A 20,808-nucleotide genomic window follows, 5' to 3' on the forward strand; every position below is an offset into this window, starting at 1 on the left:
GGGAAACAGCAGCAGTTAATTCAAGTTTTTGCAGAGAAATCAATGTTGCTGTTGTCTTTATAGAGATAAATCTAGTGTTAGCTCAGAATGGTCTTAAACAGGATTTATTTTCAACAATCCAGACAAGAAAAGCTCCTCAGCATGAATCACTTAGCAAATAAGAAGTATTCCTGTTTGTGTCTGGTTGCCTCCAGCCACCAGGTGGCAGTAGATGCCCGCAGTAGACATTTAAATAACGAAGTGGCCTCCACCGCCTCTGCAGCCTGCTGTTTCAGCATAAAAAAGAAACATCCTCTTCATGTTTTTTTTGTAATTGGCGATATGAGCTAGACGCATTTTCTTTTCAATTTCTAACAGCTATTACAATAATCACATTATCTATTTAGATTTTATTCAATAACCATTTTAAACATTCACTACTATTAAAAATTCAGCAGCTACACAATTATGTTAAATGATGCAGTACATAAAAATAGTAAAATATATAAAGTATTTTATTTGGGAATGCTTTGGATGGATTTAACTGCAGGGCTCCTTTTAGCCTTTACCTCCCAAAACAAATGGATATGAACCAATTTTTCTTGTGATTCACTTCCAGGCCTGGAAAATGGGCCACAATGGATGATGCATGTCTTATTGTTCCTTTTCTATCTTGGCCCGTGCCGTGTTGCCATGTTGGAGGTCTGCCAAATATCTGAATATGAGCTGTGCTCGTATTCCAGGCTTGTTTTACTCATTGTTGCTTTGTGTACGCATTTAAAATAATGGGATGCCTTTGTTGCTGTGGCAACCACCTGAAAAAGAAGATATTCTTTGTTTTACGTGGTTAATGTTTACATACATGAACTGAAATGTAATTTTTCAGAATTTCCTGGAACAATGGCCTTTACTCTTTGTAAGGATGCTGTTCAAGCAGCTTTAGAGTAAATTATGAGCTTCACCACCGCATTTAGGTGAATAATAGAAGATGTTTGTGAATTCTATGTTCTATGACCGCAGTAAATTGTCATAGAACATTCTCACTTTCTTTTGCTTTGTTTTTTAACTGCTGTCTTGTTGTTAGTTCAATGTAGGTTGTATTTTATGAGCCAATAAAATATTACAAAACTTGTATAATGTACATCTTAATGTAATATAGTGCTAGAAGCATATAAAGGAAGTAAAACATGGACTACCTTTCCATCACTCGTGCTTGGTGAGTTTACTGGAAACGTGCATTCTTCCTCGTAACAACTGAGCTGAGTTATATTTGAGCTGCAGTGATTTATTAATTGTTTAATCCGGCCTGTGTCTCCTCATATGTGCAGCACTGTAACATTGAAAACAGTGCTGCCTGTTGGAAATTAAAAAATAAAAGCCTCCCGAGCTATAACACATCTCTATTAATTTGAAGCTGTCTATTTGATCTCGCTGCCTCTTTGTTCTGCAGCCACACATGATTTCACTTCAACATAAACTAGTTGTTACAAGCACCAAGCTATCAACACGGCCCGGGGTACGAGAGCAGTGTCAGTCTGAGTAGCGCTGCTCATATTGTGCAGTATTCAGACAGCGTCCCTCCCCTCCTGATACCCCATCATGACTCCGGCCGCTAATGGGATCGTCGTCGAGCCTATTTATTGCCATTAGGGAATTGAGGCTACATAAAGTGGGTGAGGGGTTAATTAGAAACAACGGAAGAGGTCAGAGGTCTGTATTGAGCACATGTGATCATGATAGGGCTGTGATAGGAGGTAGATTCAAACAAGGATCATCAGGAGAAGATTTATATGCCGGCTGTGACACAGGGACAAATAGTGCTGATAGGTGAAGGCCTCGTGCTGTAGAGTCCAGTCCGGATGACAAATGGCTTGTGTGAGTGTGTGAGGAGGCGAGGTGGAGAGGTAAATAGGATGCCAGACCATAATCACTTATCACTGAGTCAGGTCCTTCCTCTGAATCTACTCTCGACCCATTTGCTTCTCTCACTCGCCTCTTGTTTTGTCCGTGCCTCCCTCCGTCGTCCTATCTGTCTCTCGTCTATTTAATACTTACCGCCCCAGCCCGTCTTCCTTCACCTCCTCTCCTCCAGTGCTCTCAGCAGTATCTCCCCAGCCTCTCAGCTTCCCATATTACACTGCCAGATAAGAGAGGAGAGGGCCCCGACTGACAGGAACCCCAAATTAATTTACAAGCAACGGTGCCGTTCCTGGGCTGATAGAACAGTCTTCATACAATGTGATTGGACGGGGAGTGACGCCTGGGAGACTCCTCCGAGGAGGGAGTGCGCCTGTGCTATCTTTGTAATTATAGGAAGAGGCCTTGATTCTTCTGTCTCTTTCTGTCTCCTTTGGACCTATTTTTTTTTACAGATAAGTGTTGTAGCAGGAACCCTGGAGGCAAGCCGGAGCTTAGTGCTGTGGATGAAGCCAATGAAGAAATCTTTGGTTTCCGTTGAATCTGAGGTTTTCCTCCTTTCTGTGTCTTTTATTAAGCGTCATTTGATCATGTTACATAGTGTATCCATCAAGGGATTGCTGTGCCACAGTTGTGTCTTCCCCCTGCATCTCCCACCGCTTACTTTCAACACTTAGTGCATGATTCGCCACAGCTCTATGGCCTAATAGGCTTAGCGCGCCATAGAATATAAAGAAACGGAAGTGGATTAAGGGAAATCAGTTTTCCAGATTATATTGCGTTCATTTACCACTGCCAGCCGTTGATGCTGCACCAGAGCTTCTTCTATGGGAGCTATTACAGCCAACGCTTTTTGGCATACATGCTCCGAGGTCCCCTGACAATCCAGAATGAGGAAGTAATAAAGAGAGCCTGGATCCAAGCTGGGCCTCGTGGTTTGCTGTCGTTTACGGCAGGGCTGGTCCCTGGGTTTCATCTCGATCGCTGGATGGATTGGAAGCTTTTTTCATACGTATTTGCAGGACCTGTCTAAGGCCTGGTGATATGGATGTGTAAATTAATTTGAATGGCTTTTGGGCCTGTGTGAGGAGACACAGAAATATTTCTTTTTACGTTTTTGACCAAAATTGAATGTCACAAGAAATTAAAAATAAAATAGTTAATTGTAAGAGACTTATTCTTAGATCTTATTAACAGACACTTCAGTCCAGCTTGTTTGTTTGTTTTCACCAAAGTTGGCTTAAAGATTTTAAATTCAGGACTGGTTGTATTTCACAAGGTCAGTAACAAATATCCTTTGCAAGTGACAAGACTGTGAAATAATTTTTATTACATTTCTCACCTTTTCAAGGGTACGAATGCAACCGGAATCAGTGGAAATCTAAACAAATGTGTGTGTTTCCTGATGTATTTTAAACCGCGGGTTAATGTTAATGTCATTGTCTAACTATAGGTGGGTCTGTGGCCTTAGGTTGACTGATCGTATTCACATGTGAGTGGGTGTCCTTCCAAAGGCCAAGGAATGGATCCGTTCACATAGTTTGGAGGCTGAAGGCGTTGGGAGCTATGAAATGGGTAATTTGCCGAGGCCGGTGTTCTGGAGGCAGCTGCGCGCGGTTCCACAGTCCTGCCTTGATGGCGGTCCAGCAATCCGACACACACACAAGCCATTTAGGTCCAGTTAACACATTAATGTCGGCTTCCCAGAATTATCAGCTGTGGCTCTTTGGGTCACATCGCAATGATGCTTATTTAAGAAGATGGTGGTGCCTGGACATGCTACAAAGGTTATGTTGTTTGGAAACTTATTTTACCCCATCATTAAATAAAAAAACAACCGCTTCGGTTTAAAACGGTGGTTAAATTATAACAATGAGAGCAAAATAATTACAAAAAACAAAAGGATAAAACAGATGAAAAACAGATGTCAGAGTGTTTGCGGCAACATATGGGACAAACATGGCATCAGGGGGCGAAAAGTTGAGTTGAGGTAGGCGATGAAGCAAGCATTCGTAACAGTTGTGGGCCCAGATCCCATCGCTAACGTAGCTGCCACAGACACATGCCGCAGCCGGATTGTGCTGATGTGCCGCTCGGCTCCTCTCATAGACGGAGAAGTGTAAATCCAAAGCTGAAAACTCCATTAGGCCGAGTCAGTCATGCATCCATGTGCTCCAGTGCCAGACAGCTCTGTAAATCAGCTTCCCTTTTTCTAGCTCCAGTGAAGAAGACAATATGGGTAGTGTCTGTGCACTCCGCGATCGGGCCCTTGGGTTACACACACACACACACACACACACACACACACACACACACACACACACACACACACACACACACACACCCTAGGGGCCTGGCTGCTACAGAGTGAGACCAAATGCTCTGATCCAGGTTGAACTAACCACTGACATGTGCACCTGTCAGACATGGATTGCTGGAGGTGTGTGTGCATTTATATGTGCATACTACAGCGATTTGGAGAGTCTGTTATTCTGGAAAACAGAACGTTTCCATCTCCAGCAGACGGTACATTTGTTATTCTTGTTTGATATTGAGATTTAATGTTTCTTCGTCTATTTTTGAACAAACAAAGCAATACACGAGCAGCTAATGCATTTTTAATGATAACTTGTGGCTAAATGTTTCAGTTCTTGACAGAATAGAATCCTTATCCGAACAGATCCTGGTTTTTGCGTTGCCTCTTTCTCTCTGCCTCCATGTGAGGCACACACACAGAAATGCACAGACTGTAAAGTAAATGGATTTGGAGTGTGTCTGCTCATCCTAATCTGTTGGCCAGTAAAGGCTGATGGAGGCCTAGCAGGTGCTAGACACTTGTCTGTGGAATGCAGAGGGCCAGACCTCGGACCTCCCACCAGGACTGAGCTTCCTCTGTGTTGCTAGTGTGTGTGTGTTGGGTAGAGGGTGCGTGGGTGGCGGTCACCACCTGCTCTCGACCTAATTTCAGTCTTTATCGAATCCAAAGAATTGCACTGCACCGTTTCGGGTTTTCACTCATTTACAGTATCACTGATAAACAAAACTAATGGAATAAAATCAATAACAATAAAAGGATATTTTGTTTAACCTTTGTACATGTATATGATAAATTAAATTCAACATTATACACAAACAAATCAATTGAATTGAATAAGAATTGGATTAGAAATATTTCACACAAAAAAATGAATAAAACTTTTTGCAAATGTGTATTTTCTAAAAGTAAATTTCAAAAATTAAACATGGTGAAAAGACCTGAAGCAAGATTAAAATCTGTCTGGAACAAGTTGTTGTGGGTGAAGAATCGCTGGCGTCAGAACCAGTGTCGCGTCTTTAGAGAAAATTCTCAAACTGTGAAGTAAGAGTGTGGATATGTAACGTTAACCCACCCTGAGCCACTGAGGGCTATCTCTGCTTACGGTCAGACTGCAACAAACCCTGTGTCTGCTCATACTGTCAACTGCACGTTGGTCATTTACTTTGTGAGATTTGCAGTTTGCAAAGTTTAATTTGGAAACATATTTTGCCATCTACCTAACGTCACACAGGGAGAAGAAACTACAGTGAAAACCTTAATGGAAAATTTGTCTTATTAGATTTTAGAAAATAAGCTAAGCTCATCTGTGCCAAAATTGACAACATGGGAAATACACATAATGTTAAAATTGTAATAGAATTATAATTAAATAGTTAATCTAAATTGCACTAATAATAATAAACCAAACAGACTGAATACATCAAAAACCTCAAATCTCATACACGAGAGCAGGACTCTCAGCTTTGGTTTGGTTTTGTGTACAAAGCAAAAATGCATATGTCCTAATAAGTTATAGTTTGATTTCAGATTCAGAACTATTACAATACTACAACTCACTCGAACCAAACAAGCCCATCTCTGTAGTTTTACTAACTAATAACCAAACAAATAATACAATAAAATATTAACAATATTATTAGAAGACGAGTTGTAATACACAGCTTTTGACAGTGTATGTTAATATGCAGTAATGAATTTGAATCCTTCTCACACCTACTGTACTATCCTAACAAGGTGAGCAATTTGTGTATGAAATATGTTATGATTGGTCAGATGTAATGGAAGGCGAACGTGACTCCAGCAAAACGCTGTAGCCTAATTGCTGTTCAGATAATTCCGGTGTTAACAGTTGGTTGGACACAGCCAGAGCATTTGTCACGATATGTTACCGTTTATTAGGGAGCAACATCCCCTCGCACGCGGGCTCCTCAGACAACAGTGAGTTAACTGCCCTCTTTTTAGCTCAGCGTTTAAAAATACTATTAAGTCACGCTTATCAGCGGAACAACACGCTGCATTAAATGTGCGTGAATCAGCAGAAAAGCCTTGAGAGCGCCGCCTCTAATGCCTTTAATGTAGATTAATGCTACCTGCCTGAGCTCTGGCTCCATCTGTAGACAGCAATTAAGCGCAATAATCACCTTTTCATGGTCTGGTCTCTTAGTAGGTCGTTACTCTCCACCTCATAACCCCCCACCCCCCACCCACTCACACCCCTGGTGCTTTCGCCAGTTCCAGGATAATGAGGAAAGTTTGGGTGCGGCTGTGTTTTTGTGTTATTGTAAGAACGGAAATAAATGAGTCAGCATCATTATAGTAACAACATGCACAATATTCAAGTAGTTGTTTTGGCCTAAATGCAGCGTTTCACTTTAAATTCAGGTAGAACTGTACAATACCAGGCTGAACCACTGACTTCTTCCTCTCCCTCTTCCCCTGCCTCTCTCTTCCTCCCTTTCTCCCTCTCGTTTACGCCGCTGTCACAATGACTGATGGTGGCCAACAGAACCCTGTGTCCAGCATTACACCTCCGATAAATGGCTGTGGCCCGCTCGACCAGGCCTTGGACCAGACACAAATCAATATTTCACCATTTAAAATCTATCAAAAGAAGATTTTTGAGAGCACTACGGCTGCCTGCGTACCCTTCCACCCACCGACAATCACCTTCCTCAACCTTTACCCCCCTATTCTCCCATCATGCCACGCCACAAACACTGAATCAGACACTTTATAGTTACAACTAGTAATCAATAAGCCAGCACCTTCACAGATCTTAACCGCAGTCGCCTCGGAGCGGTGATGGATGACGAGGAAGGCCGCGATTCATTTTGTCAGGCCATTACGGCGACGAATTCTGTCCACTTCATCCTGCAGACGATCATTTTTCACACTTCATAAGAAGCAGAAATGGGTTGCGATGGAGGAGAAGGAGAGGGGGTAAAAAAATAAAAAAAAAGGCAGAAGAGGCGGACAAAGAGAAGGCAGACGGAGCGAGAGAGTTGACCGAACGGGGGAAGAAATGAAGAGTAAAGTAAAGATTGAGAGGGAAATACAAAAACGAGGGGGGGAGGAGGAAAGACGCGAGTGATGGCAGATGGGAGAGAAAGCAGACCGAGTGGCTCCCGGAGCCATTTTACCCCGTTTTTGGTGGGAAAAAGACAAACACGTCAAAGCCTGTGACGCAAAATCATTAGATCATTAACCGAGGTTACATTTTTGTGACAGAGGGCCGAAAAACAACTTTTTCATTAGTTAAAACCTTTCTGAGCCGAAGAGAAAACAACCACTGCAAAAAACAAAAACAGCTAAAAACAAGACACCAGCGAGCTCCACTGTGTCTATAGTGTGTGTAACCAAATCAGTCAAGGGGGAAATTGATTTTTTTCCCCCCTTGCTGAAAGCATTTTATCGCTATAAAGCACACAGGGGCAAAGTAACCATGAACAAGTCCCACTAGTCAAACGTATTATGTTTACAAAACAGCAAAGTGGTAAATTAGTTGAGCTAAAACGCGCGCTGCACTTCTACACAGTAAAATATCGTGCTATTACTTCGCTGCATGTTCAATTATAATAGCCGTGGAGTACTTTGTGTAAAATATTGGCAAGTCCTGTGTGGGAACGTTACGATGGCAGGACACGGAGCGAGGGAGATAAACCTTACACTGAATCCTTCCTTTCTTTCTTCACCTTCTGTCATTTGCATTAATGTATCTCCCACCCCCCCTTTTTTTTGGCCCAGCTCCCAAAGACCCACGGTGTTCTTGTTGGATCGGTCTTGCCTTGGAAAACAAGCGACAGCTGCTGTGTGTGTGTGTGTGTGTGTGTGTGTGTGTGTGTGTGTGTGTGTGTGTGTGTGTGTGTGTGTGTGTGTGTGTGTGTGTGTGTGTGTGTGTGTGTGTGTGTGTGTGTGTCCATGGCTGCGTCGTTGCGTGTTCGCGCTGTCTCTTCGCCGTGGTCTCGCCCATATGTTGGCCCTCACCTGCTGGCGGGCCGAGGATTACGAGCTACAAGCCCTTATTAAAACTGGATTTGTTTACACTCCTGCCTGCACGCGGCCACAACAAAACCAGCGTGACCCGTCCGTTGCTGGGACACCAGCCGCTCGTGAGAAAGGCCCTATGAACACATTACAGATGACAGTAAAACATGCAAATAAATCCTGAAGCTCATTACAAACAGCATTTTTCTGTTGATGGGGTGAGTCCAGTCCAATAATAATGATTATAATTATGTTTTACTACTTCCATCACGAGCTTGATGGGCCTCTCACGTGTCACCACAGGCTGAAGGTGCTGGTCCTCAAGTAGCTTCTCTGGAACCAGGCTTGTAGCTGGATATTATGTAGATAGAATAAAGTTATCAACGGATGACTCGCAGCCACACTGTGCCAGTGAGACCTGCTATCATCTCGTGTGGCTTTCCCCCCGCAGCCCCAAAGTCTACAGATTGATTTGGCTCGCGACTGTGAATTATCCGTAGGTGTGAGTGCTTTTCTTTCTCGATCAGCCTGTCGATAAGAAGATAAGCGAGTAAGGCTAATGGATGGTGAACGAGCCAGTCCCCTACAAATTAAATTCATGGTGCTAAATAGTCTTCCTAATTGTGAATGTGACAACAGATGTGGTAACAGATAAGTGTTTAGGTAGATGCAACAAGACACAACAGGGTTAGACGCTGGTAATGACTGAGCCTTAGCTTAGTTCATGTTCCTGTTGTGAGGTCACAGTTATCTCTGGGACATTACCAACAAACCCAGTCTCTTAATCATGCTCCTATACTACGTTTGTGGACATAATAAGCCAATGTTCACGGTTGATACAAATGACAAGTCGTGTGTTGAAAGATAGCATTTCATTTAAACCATTTCTTCTCTGATTATGCAGTACAACCCATGTAAATCCATGATTAATGAAGCTTTATGGTTGGATTTAGGCAAATGAAATTAAACCTGATAGTGACTTCACACACAATGTCTGTATTGAATTTTAAACCAAAGCTTTCTTTACCCTAACCAGAGTAATTCAGCTGCCAAACCCAAGCATGACTTAATGTGGATGTGAAGATCTTGGTGCTTTGTCACGTCCTGCGCCTACACACCCTCTGTCCAACCCAAGCCTCAAAGATATTATTTAATTACATTGGCTACAAAACGCAATCTGTTGCTGCAATTCAAGATAATTAGTTAAAACATAATACTCTCTTTAAGATCAGACATTTTGATGATAATAAATGCACAAGTCAGAATCAATTTGACAAATGCTAATTTAAAAACTTTTCCTCATCTGTGTTGGTTCTTTAAAATGTTTTTAGTGGTGCTATTTGTAACTATTTGTATTCAAGCCAGAATTGTGTCAACAAATTTAATATTTTACTGGAATAGAAGATCAATTTTGGCAATAAAGGCAACGTCTCTGATGGAGTCTTTATACGACCGTTCCTCAGCAGCACACACAGCACTAGTGACTCCTTTTAGGATGCTCTTGTCCTAAAATGTCTCTTTCTGCCTGTGTCCATTGTATTAAAGCACCAGAGTCACGTATATAGTCAGGGTCTAATTTCTTTCCTTTTCCTGATTTTTAATGTGTTTCTTCTTTTATCAACACTGTCCATTGTGTCATAATGTCATTTCTTTTCCCCCTCACTAATATTGACTGTCTGCCCCTCTGTATATCTGCTCTTATCTGTTTTCTATCTTCGGCCTTACTGTGTTTTTGTTCCTACATCTCATTGTATTTTCGCCACATGCACCTCTTCTATCTTTCCTTTTTATTGCTTAGCTGTCGTTGCTTCTTTTTCCCTCCAAACCATTCTTGGGTTTCTCTGCCTTGAATTTCACATCCACGATAATAGTGACACATCCCACGGACTGTGGCACACACACACACACTACTTTTGCTTCACCATTTGCCAATCGTGTCTCTGAATAGCTGCAAAGTCAGCATCTCTTCTATGGAAACTAATGGGGAGTGTGACGAGACGTGGGGTCACGACAGGGAGAATACAAGGAAAGGAAAAGAGAGCAATGATAAAAGAATAAAAGTAGGGAAGGAAAAGAGGAAAAGCAAGGGAGAGCAGGTAGAAGAGAAACATAAAATGATAAATGAAGAGTGAGGAAGGTAGAGAGGCAAAGTCAGCATCTGTCATGGAAATTAATGGAGAGTGTGACAAGTTATGGAGTTGCGAGTGAGGGAGGGAGGGAGCGAGTGAAACAGAAGGTGTAGAATATGTTACCGGCTTGTGATTTATTCCATTGCCGTTTCAATAAACAGGACACTCCAGAACTATTCTATTTAAGTAAAGCACTTGTGAATCTGTGGAAATCTGATAAAGGTTGTTGCATGATACACGCTCATGTCCCTGTTGAGCACAACTGTATCAGCAGGTCAGTTTGTGCGGAGTCGCCAGAAGGGGGCACAAAATTACTGCATGATGAACACAGGGGCTTCAGGCCTTCACCTCTGACACACTGGATTTATTTACAGCTTGTTTGAAACCTGTATTTAAATAAAAGTGATTATGTATAGAAACATGTAAAAAAAATAAAGATCAAAGATTTAGCCACAAAAATGATGTAGTTTAGCATCAAGATGGGCTTTATATTATGTTTAATTAAAATGCTAAATATTTGGAATGATAAATAATATAAAATAGAAGCAGAATGAAATACCTTCTAAACTATAATAGTTAAAATAATGGAAATATTTTAAACACATTAAAATAATTTGAGAGCAATTTAGTCTGTGCTGCAAATAAATAGATGAGTCAGTGTAACACAATAAAGCTGAGGAAAGCTCACAACTATGACAATATTTTAGCAATGTGTCTGAGTACATGTTTGTTACTGTGGTCAGTTTAACTTTTAATAACTGAGGACTCAGGCACAGGTTAAGTAGCTCAGAGGCGGGGACAAAGGCCCATTTCCTTTCTGCATGTCACCTTTTGTACCAAAGCACATTGGAGGATTGGGCCTGTCAGTCAAGCCTCAAACCAGCATGTTGTCCCTGCAGCAGGACAATGACAGAAGCCCCTTTTTCAGGCTTAACCCTTTGAAGGGGCCTTTAATGGCGTTTTAGTGAAACAAAAACTAACACTGTCCTCGTGAGAAACAACACACGACATGTTGTGTCACACAGAGACGTGACTGCAACCAGAAAGCGATAATTACTCAAATTCATACGTTTGTCTGGATTGAAAGCTTACTGAAATATTGACCATGTTTAGTCTGATAAAGCTTATTAAACGTGTTTATTAAAATACTCAGTTACTCTTCTATAAAAGTTAGTTTAATAATTAACTAATTTAAGTTGGCTCCATGTGGAGAATCAAAGGCATTCAGACATTTTTTTTTAGTTTACTGGTTTCCCAGCAGGGACCAGTAGAAGGAATGAGGATGAAAAAACAGGGAGTGGGAATTGGGTGCTAAAGCACAGATTGAAGAAACTTCCCTCGGCCGGCCAAGCATCACAGACATCAAAGTGAAGACATTGTTTGGGAGGAACAATGGCTGCCGTCACAGTCCAGGAGTTTGTGTGTTGTTGCGTGTTTGCGCTCCCGGAATCCCCCTCTGAAGGCGAAATCACTGGATTATCAAACCAGCAGATGCAAACGGCAGAGAACAATATCATCGGCAGCCCTCAGAGGGGAATCCTCCGAGACCCGTCTGTAAGAAACGCACAGATAACATCAAACAAAGAAAGTAGGTACTTCTGCTCACACTTGATTCAGAGCTATTTTCTTAAATCTACACAATAAAACATTTTAATAAACTATATTCTAATGAAAGCGCGAGAGTCCACTTCAACTGGAATTTACTCTTTGCAAAAAAAATAATATATTGAACTACTCCAATGGTAATTTCACATAAAATTATTCAATTACTGCTGTGTTGTTGTTCAGTAAATCATGCTGTAAATTACAATAGCAGTAGAATTGATAAAGTTTAGAAAGTAAATGCTCCTTCAAATCTCAGCAAATACACATGAAGCAGAGCCACTGACACACAATTAAACTAATTATTGCTTTAACAATGTTACACGTCTTGTACAAACTTTTATTGTGTTGTGAAAACAATATGTCCTTTTTAGTGGTGAGCACCTTTGCATCACAGCACCAATACATTCAGAATAAAACAAACAAACATCTTTTTTTTTGTTTTTTACTATAAATGATGTTTATAATCCAGAGAATTATGGAACCGCAATGAGGTGCAAGTCGTGTACTGTGGAGTGGACTGTCCCGGTCAGCAGGGAGCATATGGGAATATCATCAAACTGATTTGCTGTGTCGACATCCTTATAACCTCTGGGATGCTTCAGCCGTGGAGGTCCGGCTGCCGTGCCTTCCCCGACACACCAAAACCACAGACAGGCTGGTGGGGATAATGCAAAACATAGCGTCGGGGAAACAGACCCACGAGAGAGGCCGACTGGTTTTGTCCCGAGTGCACTTAAAAATGTATTTTCCTTCCTTGGATCGGACGTATTTTCGCTGGAATGGCTGCGATCCTGAAATAGTCGGTTTGAGAGACAGAAATCCATAGAGCACCTGGGCATCTGCTGGCCAAGCAGAAAATCAATAAAGATCAGCGTAATGGCAGGGAACACACACATAAACAGACACAGAGGTCCAGTGAATAAAACTAACAGTAATCACACCTTATTAGCAGAAGCTGCAGTGAACAGAATTGATCTGTGGGCCCATTAATGGGAGTCATTAGTGTTTTTAATGAAGCCACGTTTGGCAGAATCACGGAAGGGGGAGAAATGAAGGAAGGAAGGATGAGAGCTGAGGAAATGTAGAAGAAACACAGAAAGCCTCAACGTTTAGCAAATCGGCGTTCCCCAAGATTCTGACTAATAGCTCGGTAACTGCAGCAAACTTGTTGCTTGAATGCGGAAGGTCAACACAAAAAGAGGTTTGAAAGTTTTACATAATGTGAAACCAACAAGAAAGCCTGATGTCTGATCAGTTACCCTGTTGTAGTTGGGTTCTTATTTGTTGTAAAATGATAGAAGTGGTTAAATTAATGTTTAAGGTTTAGGAAACTGACACTAGCAGTTCTTTGGGTGATATGTTTAGTTGTAGATCCTACCAGTTCATTTATTTATACATGATTCGGAGCTTTTCTCTTTTCTTACAGTTTATAGAAGCATAGAACTCCAAGCTGCAAAAAGCCCGAGGACCTGACTTGTAAAAAACGCTGACATGTACAAATGCGGTGTGTTTCCAAAGCAATGTAAAAGAAATGCAACAGCATGAGAAAACTCCCTAAGAAAAAAACTCTTAGATAACCAAAATTTCAGGAAGCTGTTGTGCACCCAGACAATAGATGTCACAAACATTTGTCTCCCGCTGAAACGCTGATGGGAAACGAAGAAGAGCTGGCTGAAGAAATATGAGCTGAGGAGCCGCGGCCGCGGCGCTTACTTTGTCAGCGCTTGTAGAGGAGGACGGAGATACAGGAGGAGGCAGATGTGATTCGGGGGGGCTGTGATTTCTGCAGCGTGCCAACTGTGAAGAAAAATGACGTGCAGCATAGTTTCCTGTCTCCTGCAGTAGCTGATGGGGTGTTTTATGCCGGAGCAGTGCCACTGAACACACACGGGCTCAGTACACTGGGGTCTTCTCTGCGTTTGACAGTAAAACCATTGAGTTGTGGGAGAGCGTTACCTCTGTTTATTGATAACCTGTTGGAAGGTGACCCGGTGATGACTCGTCACCGGTTTCACCAAACACGGAGGCTGATTTGTACAACTTCTGATTTCTACAGCAAACATTTATTCAGAGGTGTGTGAGACGGAGCTCTGCTGCCGTTTAGCGTCTCCTCTACGGACCTTTTTGGAGTTTAGCTTCCTGTAAGTATGTTAGAATGAGTTGCGTCTTCCATGCTGTCGAAACTAGTTATAATTGTGCAGAATTATATTAGATAGTTTAGAAAACTCACATTTTGCTGAAAATAAACTACACTGATAACTCAGTGTTATACAGTTGTTGCTTTTTCTGCATTTTCCGTGGATTCATTGCAAAACGTGACGTTTAAATATGAATGGAGGCTTTTGAAGATTGACGCGCACTGGGCACGTTATTAGCTCCACCTGTAGAGCCTGATGTAATCTAATACAGCAGCTCCGCCACGATTTCTGTTTTTACAGCGTTATAATATCCCACTTCTTTTTGAAACTGTCACAAATCACTGCTGTTAAAAAAAAAAAACAAAGGAGTGGTTTATAACAATAGCTCCATGGTCACAGTGGTTAACGTCTAGACGTTTGTTATCATCATTACTATGATGACAGCCAGGTTGAGGTTGGAGAATCACTGTGGTAATAGAAGCCAGTGTTAACTGGAAGGAAACAAACTGTGGTCTCCTCTGTGTCACTTAAAACCGTCCTGCGACCACAGGCCCGTTTTGTTGAGTCATTTGTTTTAGAGGTTTAACAAATGATGAACACAATACGGCGTTTTATCAAGGCGACGTGAGTCTCTTATTTTCCACTTTCCAGTTGTTTGCCTTTGAGTTTTGATCTTTTCCTCGTCCGCTGCAATATTTTCTGGAGCTAAATGTCAGCAACCGTCAGAAATCACTCTCCAGCCAAAGGCGGCATCAATTTCAGCCTTGTTAGGCCTCCACCCCCCCGCATGCACACACGTACGTGCACTCTCACACACTGGTCGGGCACCAGCAGACAGCGTAAACCGATCCCTCAATTGCTGTCAGCGAACAAGTGGCTACCCGCTGGGTGAAAAAAGGGCACGGTGAGAAATGCTCTCAATCACTTTCAATTAATCCCCCCTCCCCTTTCGCTTGAAGGGCCTTTTAAAAGGACAGTTTTTCCATGTGGTGTGTGAAGGGGCAGTCAGGCTGCCTCCTGGCCGTTATGGCACACACTCATATTGATTTATTCTCCTCCTGAACAATATGAATGCTTGGCAGATCTCACAACAGACCTGTTGGCATCAGGAAATCATTAAGCAAGTGGAGAATGTAGAAATATTAAACATTTTCAGCCACTGTTTCCCCAATAATCTCTTTCCAACATTAAATTCCCCTCTGTTGTGATTTCCAGACAGTTCTTATCTCACACTAATAGTGTGGATAATGATAATAAAGGAGAGTGGATGTGTGCGTGTGTGTGTGTGGTGGCGGTGTGTAAGATCAGGAGCGTCCCTGCTTGAAATGATTAGAAGGTTGGAGCCATTATGAGCTCCTCTCTGCCTTTTGTATCTGCTGTAATGAATATTGAGGGGGGTATTTGGAACACTTTGAGGAACTAACAGCCTTTTTAATCCTTTAATCCTGAGGAAAACCAATTTCACCCTTATACACACACACGCAGTTTGAAAGGGGTTTCATTGAACCCTGTGTGTGTGTGTGTGTGTGTGTGTGTGTGTGTGTGTGTGTGTGTGTGTGTGTGTGTGTGTGTGTGTGTGTGTGTGTGTGTGTGTGTGCACGCGTGCACGCGTGCACGTGTGTGTGTTTAACCTGCTCTCGTTAATTTCCCGGCTCAGAGACCTGGTGATCCTGGAGATTAGGTTCATTAAAATCACATATTGTAGACACTGTGGTGTGTGTGTGTGTGTGTGTGTGTATGCGTGTGTTTCAGGATCAAGTGAGCAGATAGGGAAGGGCCACCAGTGTTGGGGTTATCATGCTTGTAGGTCCTGCCAGACAGCGCTCCCGCGTTTCCAGATGACCCTGTCTAGTGGCTGGAGTCAGCAGCGTGTTGGCGTCACTTTGACCCTGACAGGCTTGACTCCTGCCTGTTTATGAGGCTTCCTGCTGTGACTAGTGCCACAGAAGCCCCGAGGAAGTTTTATCTTTTAACCTTTGCTTAGCGCACAGCTAATCCTCTGCTACCTGAGATACTAAACACAAACAGACATTATTTTAAAGCTGACACCTGATGTTGCATGTTGTACATGACAAACTATTATGTAATGATATAATAAACAGTGTGAGTTCCTCCCTTATTATTTCAGTATTTTAGTATCAACATTAAGGTTAATGAATAATAAGCTACTTTAATAAATGCTATAATGTATTTTCATTATGATTAATCTGTTTTATTCTCTATGTGGTGAATATTTTATCAAACATTTCTTCGCTTTCTCCAACTAAATGTTTACTGTCTGTAGAATTTAGAAAAGTGTCTGAATGCTGAATCAGAATGTTTGATCCTGTAATATTACATGTCGGTAAATACTCTTTGCTGAGGAAAGCGCTGTTATATTTTGCAAAGCTTTTATCGTGCCCAGGTTTAAAATGACTACATGGAGGTGGTTGTACAGTAGCGTCTGAGTCTCCTCACCTTATATAATCGAATGAATAGAGAAGCCTATATAAATATATAACTGGCACACAGGTAACCGATCTCATTTCCTATTGCATCATGGGCAGTCAGTGCAAGTGAATATTCTATCAGAGCTTCTTAAAGGATTATGTTTGGGAACATCTGGCTCACTGGAAATGCTTGATAAGATACCCAGGGAGAGGGGTGAATTCCTTTTTGTGCAGGCAACATTTGTGTATTTGTATATATGTGCTTTGGTGCCTGGTCCATGATACCGAGCGTGTGTATGTACATTACTCCAGGCAGCACCTATTATCATTGTTTCATAATGGAGGAGTGTCTGGGGGGTTTTATCATCAGGCTTGGCTGTTTGGGGGGGACTCAGGGCTGGGGGTCCGTCTCACAGGGGCCCTATGATGCTGAAAATGTGGCTAAATTGAAAAGAGGGTATCATGGCTGTTTGTCTTTGTGTGTGTGTGTGTGTGTGCGTGCGTGTGCGCGCACAGAAGTCAAGAGGGCAGGACACACGAGAGCCCCCGATAAGAATAGTCTTCCCAGCATGCCACAGGGCCTCCTTTACTCCCTCCATAGGTGAGCGGCAACATAATGAGACAGATAAAAACCAGTGGTGAAAGTGGGAGCTCAGATAAGGTCTAATGAGAAGCGGATGGGCCCGGACAGGGAGAATGATACAACGGAGGAGGAGAGGGAGGTGGAGGAGGACGAGGGGGGGTTGAAAGGCGGTAGATGACAGGAAAGTGGGAAAAGCTCAGGCAGACTGAGGCTTATTAGTGGAAGATGACACACGGGAAAATTCCAGGGGCAGAGTTTGGACCCCTCACTGTCGCCACCTCCACGTCACCTAGTGTTCTTAAATTAGTGTAAACATCGGGCTGGACAGACTGACTTCACTCTGTGAACATTTCAAAATAAGAGCGAGGTATTATTACTACAGTATTGCCCCCTCCCCCTCTCTTTCTCTGTCCATCTGATGCCTCCCTCTCTCCCCTCTCACTCCTGCTGCCACCAACTGCTCCAGGTCCATCTGCGTACGACATCGGCTCCCGGGGAAGCTTCATTGTTTATCTATATCATCCTGCGGCATGATTATCTGACACCTCTCAAGCCTCCTGCTATGACCTGCTGACTAAGCCCCGACACACGTTTGTCTGCTCTTTGATTGCTCCATTCCTGAACACTGTAGTGCAGGCCACTCATTGGTTTGTCCCTGGTGTCTGTGGCTTTGTTTGTTCTATCATTTATTGAAGATTATTTAACTGTGACTCAGTTGGCAGTGAAGACACAAACAGGGAGTGAGTCATCACGATCAGTACTATTGCAGTCTCTTCTGGTTCTCTTTACCCATTACACATGTTAACTGTAAGATGAATGCCCACCAGCATACGTAGTGTTAGTGAAATCTCTAAATGTCATTCTGACTTAACTGTCACAATATCTGTGTTTTTCTCTCTCTAGATCATATCCTCCACCTTTGCTTTAGACACGTGGAGAAATAGGTGAGAAAATCAGGACTAACTGTGACCACCATTCTGCAGCTAGTGTTGGTGAGCTGCTTTCTGTATTTTTACAGGGTAAAATAAATGTTATAAAAGTATTGGGCAGAAAACAACATAAACACAGCTCTGTGTGTGAACTGGTTGCTTTATTAAGACATGTTGCATACTGTAAGATGTTACCCACTCAAGTGTTTGTGCTATGGCACTTATACAGTATATGGAACTATAGCTGACTAAACCTTTAACATGTCATTTATTTACTTATTATTTTACATGAAAAGACTATGTTACTCTACTCTAAGCTATGTTATACTGTAGCTTTATCTTTATCTCCACTAGAGTCAGATGGTTTATAATGTACAGGTCTGGTGGTCCTCAGAGCTCCCTCCTGGGTCTTTTGTCCATTTTCACGGCTTCATGTTTTCTTCTCTGTGCCTTCATTTAGATTACAGTATTTCTTATGCTCCTCATGTGTCTTTTGTGGTTAAATATGGTAAGTATCAGTATGAGGCGTGCACGCATGTGAACTGGTTCAACCATTTCCAGCCATTCGTTTGTTAACACACCGCTGTTCACTCCCGGGGGTGGTAATGGTATCGATTAAACACAACCAAACTGCTTGAATACCCAGCAATAAGATGATCAATCATATGTTTAGGAGTCCTGGGCCACATGTTTTAGTCCCTGCATTAATTCAATCCCCATTATCTGGTGTAAGGAGGAGGCCGTAATGGATTTGTGCACTCTAACAGAAAATGGCTTTTTGAACCAACACAAATTAGCACAAAGAGTTTTGGCAAACCATGCCCATATTATCAGCGTGAGGGGAAATAAGCCTGCAGCTTTTTAAATGAGTTAGAAAATGGGGGGTTAATAATGTGTACAAAAAGTTTTCAACTTTAATTTATCATTCCAGGAGAGACCATTAATCAAAGCAACTGTGAAGTGACGCTTTTCCTATTGATTTTAATCTATAATTTAATCCCTTTAGTTAATTTCCCCACAAACTACTTTTTGTGCTTTTTAGTTTACTGTTGCTAAAAAACATTTTTTAAATGTGTTTATCGTCACAGCATTACAGATAAGAATAAATGCAATAAGCTTAAAATTAAAGTTATAGCATTTAATTCACTTTATGAAATTAATAAACTTGAACAGTGTAGGGTCTGAAAGGACTGAATGAAACGCGCTTCTTAAATGTCAAGTTTGACTTTCTGTCATATCAAAACAAATAACCAGGATTCACAGAGGGCATGTAAAGTTAATAATAAGGACATCTGACATGCATTCAGTGGCTCCACAATGTAAACGCACATATTCTTGACATAAGCTGCACTAGGTGACCTCTTACTGCGCCAATTTCTCTCGTCAGGTGTCAACACATGGTCTCCATGACAACTGATCCTGAAAGTTACTGGAAAATGTAGGGATGGAACTACCTTGAATTGTGTTAAAGTAGTGTAGTAATTAATCCCAATTGTTATAGCAGCCACTGATAAGACATAATGAGCTCACAACCTTAAATAAGATACATGTACATTATTTCATGGTTTTGCTTTTAAAAATACGCCCTCTGTATATTCCTGTATATGTTTTAAAATATAAAAATTGTGTAAAGCACAAAGGAAAACATACAACATACAACATGGTTGGATCTTGTGCACTGACATTTGTATGTTATTCACACACTTAACCTGCAGCACAGCACAAAGCAGCACAGGTCCTTTGAGACCAGGTTCAGTGTCACTGGAGTAAACCAAGGGAAAAGAATGATTCCCATAGCAAAAGAAAATAAGCTGAGTAAAATGGAGGCTAGTAAGGATTTTATTAAACATGATGACTTGTCTATCAGGTAAACAAAGCTTCCTCGCCTGGTGGTCTAATACTCTGAAAAAGTGCCAAATCAGCCGGTGAGGATTCAGTGCGAGTGTGGGGATTAAAACTAAAACCCATGAGGCTGCAGCAGCCGTGTATGCAAACACAGGCTGCTACGTTAACACAGTTTGATATCACAATGCATAATCTCTGCTTTTTTAAGAACACACACACACACACACACACACACACACACACAGGCATAATCTCTTTTTCCTGCAACTGTTGGTGTGTGACCTCCACGGCCTGATGCCTGCTGAGTGACGGGCCGCTCATCTCTGCACAGCGTGCTGTGTTATGCCTGTGAACAATAACGCACACACACTTTTACACATACGCAGCTGACATCTAGCTATTTTTGCACTGTTGTTGTATTTTTTGCCAAACCATAGCACAAACGCATCCTGCTTGTAATGGTTATAGCAGCGTCCTGCGTGTTGGATGACATCTCGATTGATGTCTGAGACTAGTCACCTCAACCGACTCCTCACGAGTCGCTTTAGCTGGAAATATGTGCGGTAGAGCTGTGCCACCTTTTTTACCATAACAGTGAGGTTTAGGAGAAAATTTGATAAAGACGTCTGGTCAGACTTCAGGGCTTTTCGTACCTGTTTTATTCCCACACGGACTTGTGTGTAAAAGTTAAGCTTCCACTCTGGGTGCCTGTTGATAGATGATGATGATGATGATGATGATGATGATGATGATGATGATGATGATGATGATGATGATGATGTTGGGACCTGTCACTTTCCTGTTTTGGGTTAGAAATAATCTGCTTCATGAAAAGCTCATGGTTATGTTAACTGTTTGCATCATTTCGGGAACGCAGAAAGAAAATGCACTTTTATCCTACTACTTTTTTTTAGTCCCTATCTTGTTGACGAATGTGTCTTCAGCTTCGTGAC

The 20,808-nt window shown here is 42.0% G+C and overlaps 1 long non-coding RNA gene across 3 annotated transcripts in view; it reads left to right on the forward strand.

The window, feature by feature from the left end:
• Nucleotides 1–20,808, forward strand: part of LOC121202723 (uncharacterized) — an 83,034-nt gene that overhangs the window by 741 nt on the left and 61,485 nt on the right. For all 3 annotated transcript variants that reach the window (XR_008693220.1, XR_008693221.1, XR_008693222.1), the window contains exon 2: nt 17,985–18,073. This is a non-coding gene — a long non-coding RNA (uncharacterized LOC121202723). The remainder of the gene's footprint in view (nt 1–17,984; nt 18,074–20,808) is intronic.

This window comes from Betta splendens, chromosome 2 (genome assembly GCF_900634795.4).
Source record: "Betta splendens chromosome 2, fBetSpl5.4, whole genome shotgun sequence".
In the NCBI taxonomy this organism is placed as follows: Eukaryota; Metazoa; Chordata; class Actinopteri; order Anabantiformes; family Osphronemidae; genus Betta; species Betta splendens.